The sequence below is a fragment of the Lytechinus variegatus genome, chromosome 11 (genome assembly GCF_018143015.1).
Source record: "Lytechinus variegatus isolate NC3 chromosome 11, Lvar_3.0, whole genome shotgun sequence".
Classification (NCBI taxonomy): Eukaryota; Metazoa; Echinodermata; class Echinoidea; order Temnopleuroida; family Toxopneustidae; genus Lytechinus; species Lytechinus variegatus.
The window spans coordinates 16,257,577-16,266,474 of record NC_054750.1 but is presented as its reverse complement, the minus strand read 5'-3'; positions in this window follow the sequence as shown (position 1 = coordinate 16,266,474).

The window sequence follows — 8,898 nt, the reverse complement described above, 5'->3', positions numbered from 1 at the left end:
ATCGACACAATTATGATCTTCCACAACCACACAAGATAGAGGCAGACGGAGAGAAGAGGGTGTGCAAAAGATATAGAGTCGAGGGGGGGGGGTCATGTTCTTATGCACTGCTCACAAGTAAGATTTATGGTTCAGATTGTTCTGATCGACAGAGTACTGAATAGGACCTACAGTCAATAAAATTGCAGCAGCAGTGTAATCCCGATGTTCGTTTCCATTTCTTGAGCAAAGCAAAAAATATTTTGAAACAAATAAATTATAAAAGGGAAAATAATTGGTAATTGCAATTTTATTTGTGTCGATATGCTAATGACTTGAGGAGCGGTGTAACCGGGCAGTGACACTCCACTCCCCCCCCCCCTTTCTAAATGTAATACCTTTTTAAAGTAAATCTTATGAATTTTAGGTACAAGATAAAAAAAAGCAATATTGACTAGCGCACGCATATTATTTAGTAAGGTACTCATGTTCATTGTTACAAAAACAAATATTTGATAATATCACAAAATTTTGCCTGCGTAACGCGCGCTCATCAATTATTGTTTCGTAAGTTATACATGTACTTATTCTGTTACTGGTTACAAAAAAGTTCTTTGAACGATGGCACTTTTCAGATTCGAACATCACAAAATTTCAGCTAGCGTTCGCATTGTTCAATCGACGAAATCATGAGTCAATCAGTAGGCCTCGGCACGCGCGTTTCGAGCTCGTGTTGATTCTTTAGTTACATAATCATCTTGTTCAGTATTTTTTACAAGTGCTCGGAATGATTACTTTTCATATCTACATGAAAATGTCAAAAAGTTTGTGTCGCGATTCGCTCTCACAATCAACCGTACAAATTTCTTTAGCAAGATGAAATAGATTTACTACATTCAACTTATCACCCTTCAGTCACAAAAATAAATTGTATTACAAATATAAATGGTAGCGTTGATGATAGGCGATTAAATCATTTAGTTCTAATCGTCAGTAACCATGCCTTGTGCCAGTACGGGCATGCAATCGCGTAACCCTATTGGAGAAGAACCCTATATTCAGTTATTCTTACAAAAATGAAATATATTCTTAAAAATGATTTCCAATAATGAAAAAAAAGATACTAAAATATTTGGTGTATTATTTCAGCATTGAGATTGCGTGATTCCGCACCATCTAATCTCAGCTATACATAGTAGAACATATATTTCGTTTCCTTGACCATTTTGACTGGCTGGTATCTCCAATGCTACGAACGCAGGTAACACCAACAGTACATGACTTGCCAAAGGAGAGGGCTTGTGGCCCTCATAAAAAACGTTTAAGCCTGAGAAAAACAAGAAATGAGAACAAATATTGAGAAGAAACGAAATATTTTTTCAAAACATCATGTGGAAATAAAAAAAAAACAGTTAAAAAAGTGAGTTATGAATTTGTTCGTCTGCAAGGTTCCGAATGGTATTGAACTATCTTTTTTACTCATTACTTCGGATAAGATCTATGAAATTTTAGCCTAAATCCCAGGCAGTGTGATAACCATTCTAAGGTATTTCAGGCGAAAATGTCGACACTTCTTATTTAAAAAAAAACTAATTTTGGGACAGATTTTTACGAAAACCCCTATTATTATACCCCCCTACCCGTACACCACTGAGGCCAGGAAAGATATTCCTCCCACCTCCTATATATATTTGCTCCCTCGGCATATATATATTTTTTACATACCTAATTAAAGCACGGCATGCATGGGATCATAGGCTGGTACAGGGGGCTCGCCCCCCCCCCCCTCTCCATTGACGGAGCAAAAAAAAGAAACGGAGGAAAGAAAAGATAGGAGGAAAAACAGAAGAGGGGTAAAAGTGGAGAAAGAAGAGTGAATAAAATGAGGTGAGGGGAAGACTGGAAATATTTTTTATAACACAATTTTGATGTCACAATTATAGGTCATGTCGCTCACATTGCATGTTCAATGCCATCTTGCTCAATATGATATGGAGATATACCAAACATATTTCAGCTCGAACATCGAGTAATCAATTTTTGTTTGTTTGATTGACGTATTGATTTTTAAAAATGCTCTAGAATTGTTTGAGTTTCATCATTTTGAGCTATTCTGCACAGTATGTGATTAGTCAAGAACCTATTTTCTTAGTGTATAAGACCCTATAAGTTCTTAATCCCTTTTCATGTCTGTTGGTCAAAACCTATCAGCTATATAGCGCTACACGCTTGCACTTTGCTTGTTGAGTTATAACAAACTATACTTAAAATCTCATTTCATGACAATTAATTTAAAATTTCTGCTCCCGATTTTCATTCGCAAACATTATGCATCGCATCATTGTAAAAGTGCTGAAATTCTTATTAGATATATAATATTAAATGTTCGTGAATTCAGGATAGTAAATATTAAATACTTCTTTTTCATAATGTAATATCGTCACGTTTCATCTCGCGCTAAGGAAGAGGAATAGGAAAATAAAAATCATGTTCATATGAAACTTTTCCCCGGTACTAGGTCAAGAGAGATATAAGGAAGAAAATATGCTCGCGCTTCGCACTCGCATCAATAATGTCATTCACTTCACAATAATTCCTGTACAGTGCTGGATCGGAATGTCAAAAATTTTCAGACCGCTCATATTAATATGAATTTTTCATGATAAAAATGTATATTTACAATCCACATTATTTTAGGTCTAACTCTAAAACACATGCATGCACGCGTTTTTATTGAGGTATGCAGCTTATACGCGCTTTTACGCTCATATAGGAAGATACCCAATCACCAATTATTTTCATAATTTTCAAAACGTGAAAACAATGTCCCGTTTTCAGGTAAAAATCTCCCTTTTCCCGCTCATATTGTTTAGTTAGGGCTATATACTTATCCTGTTCAAATTAAAAAGAAAATGCTTGTGAATTTTTCGAGGTCGATAGTCGAAAACTTTCAATTCGCGCTTCGCGCTCGATTTATTTTGTTGTTTAAATATGTCTCGTCTTCATTGCTAACTGCATAAAGTCGTTAATAGGTCCGTTTTCGATCAGGCCAGGAAATATATTTGAAAAATTATTTAAAAGGTCAAGTCTACCACAGAAAATGTATTTCAATTTAGACAGATTTGGAGACACGAAGGACCAACTTGAATAGTGAGCGATGAAATATGTTCCCTCATTTGCATACCGACTGGTATGCGCCTATTTTCTGAAATCAAGCGAAACTTAAAAAATGTCATCACTTTCTTATTTTTCATCGGATTCAGATGAAATTTTCAGTGTTATGCTAGATGGATTTTTATTTGTTTACTAAAATCACAAATTTTCGTTGGGTAGACTTTTTTTTACATACGCATCTTGTTCCGAAAGGATCACAAATATGGCACATAAAGCTCAATTTTCAGAACAAAATACATGAGATTTCCGCAAAATATAGTGCTTATGAGATGACAATATATATATATTGTTTCATAAGAATAAAGCTTATAGGCGACTGTTTTGACTACCCCCTTCAAATAAAAAGAAAAAAAATCAACGTTTCGCAGTCGATTTGGGAAATCATGAGTACATTCTTGTCGAGCCCACCTATTGGCGGAAGGTGGATCCAACCCTACTTGGGATGATCCCCATAATACCGACGGAAAATCAATTATATGACTAGTCTTGTATATGTATAGTCAGGGTGATAACTATTATAATGAATGACTCATAACTCATATTGTATATATATTGGTTATATATTAGTGTCATTTAACCCTCTTGAATGGGATTCATTACACAGGCAATGCGAGCGCGAAGCGCGAGCGAAAATTTTTATACAAAGTCTATTTTCCAATTCTTCCCCTCACCTTTTTTTTGGTTTCCTTTCGGGTCCGGGCCGGTCCTTACGAGGCTGTAAAGTGTAAATTACACATGGGGAAAAAAATCTTTCTTACTTTTCTTTCTGTTTTTCGTAATTTCTATCAAGGTAATAAAGAGTGCACTTTTTCTGCAGGTTGTCAAAAAATAGGGGGGAGGGCCGGGGCCGATCTCTCCTTGAACCCTTACTGTTCATTATATTTATCGATGATATAAGTTCTGTATTTAAAGAGTCCACTGTACACCTTTATGCCGACGACACAGTCATATATTTCTCACATAAAGATGTTCGTGTTATTGAACGCGTCCTTAATAAGGAACTTGAAAGTTTATCTGCATGGATGAAGATAAATAATTTGAAAATAAACTATGATAAAACCGTAAGCATGTTGATTGGAACGCCTAAATGCTTAGAAGTCACAACATTTACAACTAAAAATTGACTGTCATTTACTGACTCAAGTGAAAAATTTTAAGTATATAGGTGTCTTTGTGGATGAAAACATGAAGTGGGACGATCACGTAAATTATTTATGTAAAAAAAAAATGGGGAGAATGATTAGTTATATTGCACGGCTAAAGCATTTTGTAAATTTGTCAGAAATAAAGTGAATATATAACTCAATAATTTTACCTCATTTTGATCATGGTGACATTATCTATCAATCTACTAACAAATCTCTTCTTGACGAACTTCAAAAAATTCAAAATAGAGCTGGAAGAATAATTTTGAAAACTGACCCTTATTCACACACTTGAACCTCTCGAATTCATTCTATTCTGGGTTGGGACACTATTCAAAAGAGACAGTATACTAACTTGATATTATTCATGTATAAGATTAGTAACAACATGTCCACTGAATATATGAAAAGTATGTTTCGTACAAAAGCTACTCCTTACCCTCTAAGAAATGAAAATAACAGTATGTTTACCCAGACCTAGAACCAATAGTTGTAAAAGATCTTTCTCTTAACGAGCTGCCTCTGAATTCATCCCTTTGTCCCTTTGTACGTGCGTAATGTCACATTTTTGAATTTTTTTTTTTTTTTTTTTTTTTTATAAATATATCTGTGCTAAATGAAACTAAATCACTGATTTGTACGGGGGGAGGGGGGGGGTAAATGTAGGTTATATTTATTTTTTTCCTTTTTTTAATGAGTTCACTTTTATGTCTGAAGGTCAACTTCCTTTTCATTATGGTAATCATATCGCAAGTAAACTGGCTCCATGGAAGACCAGCAGCACTGCATTATTGCAGCTGAAAATGGATTACCAGCCGTATAATTAACTTTATTGTCTTACCTTTTATTCTTGTATTTTAACATTGACCTCATCATCTCATGTTATATGTACATGTACTTTGTATTTGTTATTTTATATACGGAAATAAAACAAACAAACAAACCCCCTCCTGGATCCGCGCCTGACCCCATTCGATCCTTATTTGCATTCGGTGAAGGCATTTTTCTAAAAAAATATACTGCGTGAAGATATATAGGCTGATATTGCAGATTGTTGATGCGAATATCTCTGTTAGGGAATCTATAGAAGTTGTAATTAGTGTGGGGAAGGAGAGACGAAGTTTCCATGACATGGGGGAAGGGTACTATGCCGCTGGAATGGGGTCGCTTTAAAAAAAAAACATCGGGTATGGTTTTATGCTGGACTCAATCCCTAAACATGGCCTCAATTTTTAGATACTGGCGTTTTAAACATGGGTCCATATTCTCATCCAATATCTTAGGTGTAAACTGAAGCGACCTTACATTTTTGGTGACAACCTTTTTTTTCTTTCTTTTCCTCCCCGTCCAAACCAAATCTAAGACCCCCCCCCCCCCCTTCCGTGCCCATGAATGACTTTCTACAGGCATCTCCTTGGTACAACTACCGGTAGTACGTGCACACTGCACTGACAAACGGAAGCTTTCACTGATATGCATTCTCCGGCCTCGCGTATTGTTGGTCCCATATCGCCCATGAATAATTTATACTCGGTCTCGGTTCAATTCACCATATTCTCGAAGGAAGCTTTTTTAATTCATAAATATCGTGAATGGTAAAAGAGAGTTGTCACCACTCAATCATAGTGCATGTTGAGATGAAGAACTAAAAGAACAAAAGCCAAGGTAAGTTTCATACTCAAAGTCATACTGTGCTCGACAGTTGCTCGGCAATTGCCTTGACTCTGCCATTTGATTTCTGTATTGCTGGGTGTAGCAGCGTTTTTTATCATGATAATTAGAGTGATTCGTACATGTGGCTAACAGGTCAAACATGAAGAGAAATATACACCAGGATGTGCGGGAAACTCACAAGTTCGAAACTTGTGATGCTTCGTTCGCATCACAAAACATGTCGTGGAGAGCATTACCGCAGAGCCAGCTACATAGCGAGAGCCGTACGTGGTACGGTTATTCCACGTTCGCAAAACAGGACTGGCCCACGGAATCGTTTACAGAGACCGCTTCGAGAGCGAATGCACATGCAAACATCGCAAAAAAAACACCCCCACAAGCTCCGCCCACACTCGCGACAGTGCGAATATCATCGTGATAACTCCACCTACTTCATCGCTTACATCACAAGGTGGCGCTGTGTAATATTAATTTCAAATGAATATAGATCGTGACTCAACGGTCAAAAAGTGAAATTTTCTTTCCAAACATTGCCCCAGAATTTCGTCGTTTAAAAACCCTTCCCGAAAATATTATGATCCCAAACTCTCACATAGGTATTTTCAAACTGTAAGTCAAATGTTCATACCATTTCCATAGAGCAGTATGGTTTTTTTTTAAATTGGTCACAAAGTGAAACGATCCCTTTAATTGCATGCTGGCTACAAATTACGGCTTCCCAAATTAAGTGCAAATCAACACACGGCACAACCCTCTCAATAAAGTCCTAACTTATTAAAGGTCAAGTCCACTCCAGAAGAAAAGTAGGCCCCCTAAGGCCCCAGGCCCTATACAGAAAAATCAAACAAGCATAACACTTAATATTTTTCATTAAAATCGAATGTAAAGTAAAGAAAGCTATGACATTTTAATAAAGTTTCGCCTATTTATCACCAAACAGTGATATGCACAACTCGGTGAAATGCAAATGAGACGGTCGATGGTGTCCCTCAGGCCTCACCTTTCTTTTGTTTAATATTGTTTGAATTATACGATATTTCATTTTTTAGAAATTGGACAATATTAAAGGACAAGTCCACCCCAACATAAACTTGATTTGAATAAAAAGAAAAAAAATTCAACAAGCATAACACTGAAAATTTCATCAAAATCGGATGTAAAATAAGAAAGTTAAGACATTTTTAAGTTTTGCTTCATTTCACAAAACAGTTATAATATCTTGGTCGGTATGCAAATGAGGGAACTGATGACATCACTCGCTATTTCTTTTGTATTTTATTATATAAAATATGAATTATTTTCTCGTCATTGTCATGTGAAATGAAGTTTCATTCCTCCCTGAACACATGGAACATTTTGTGCTTCAGGCAAGGAGGTCCTAATCCTCAAATTCGTAAAAATTGAAAAATTGTATAATTCAAACAAAAAACAAAAGAAATAGTGAGTGACATCATCTACTCTCATTTGGATGTAACTGGCTCGTTCATATAACTATTTTGTGAAAAATAAGCGAAACTGAGAAATGTCATAACTTTCTTATTTTACATCCGATTTTTATGATATTTTCAGCATTGAGCTTGTCTGATTTCTCTTATTGATTCAAATCAACATTTTTCTTGGGTGGACTTGACCTTTAAGGACCAACTTGACTGAACCATATTATCAAACAATGCTAATTGCACATGTTCAGGGAGGATTTGATCAATTTTTTCACTTGACAATGAGAAAATTTGAATATTTTATAAAATACAAAATGTCAAAAGAATTAGTGGATGATGTCATCAGTCTCCTCATTTGCATACCGACCGGGATATGCATAATACTGTTTTGTGAAATTAAGAGAAACTTTAAAATGTCGTTTCTTCTTTTACATCCAATTTTGATGAAATTTTCAGTGTTTATACTGATTTTTCTCTTATTTCGATCAACTTTTTGTTGGGGTGGAATTGTCTTTCAAATTGCATCTTGCCTCCTGAGCACAACATATGTCATGGGAAAATATAATTCACATCACATATGTCAAGGTCAGGAGGAGATAATGTGATATATGTAAAATGGGAAAACCTGATAATTAAATGGAGTCAAGTCTTTTTAAACGTCCATAACTTGCTTATTTCATAACTGATTTTGATGATTTTTTTTTTTAATTGTTCCTCCCATTTTACTCTTTCCAATAAGATTGCTTCTCTTCTTGGGTTTGAGTTTCCTTTAGCATCATCATAATCATTACCTAGGCTATGATAACAAAAGTAATCACATCTTAACTTGACATTTCATTTTTTTTGTCTGACATGGCCTTGCCCTTGGCCCAAATTAAGCAACGCTTGGCTGAGGTGAGGGCATGAGGCTGCTTTTATATTGATTTTGCTGAATGAATTTCGACAAAGACCTAGTGGGCCGTACCCATGTATAAAATTGTAATCACTTTTCCTGTTGCTTGTTTTTAGTCTGTTGTGTTGGTCTGTTTCTGTAAGAAAAAAGTTTTTGTTCAACTTGCCCTTTTTTAAAATTTAAATTCTGCATCAAGTAAGTTGTTCCCCCAACTTGTCGTCTGCGCAGTGCCCTATTAAAGCTTATCTGCACACACGTGTATCTGCACGATTCTATAGTTAAAAAAGATAGACAACAAACACAAACTTTACTCCTGCAATACATATTCATCCAAAAATCTGATTCAAAATGGTTGAAAAATAAAAGAATTTGAAACTGAAAGATTTTGTGAAACAAGATATTCATGTTAAATCTTAACTCAAATCGTTAGGTGCGCAGACTTGGGGACCACTGTCATACTTGGTAGTTATGATTTTGGTAGATGTGACTGTGAGCCTATGGTGAGAATGATGGGGTCAAAAGGTGAGGTGAATGGGTACCTGGCAGGAATTTATTCCTTTGAAATGCCGAGCACGTAAAAGCTGCTTGAGCTACA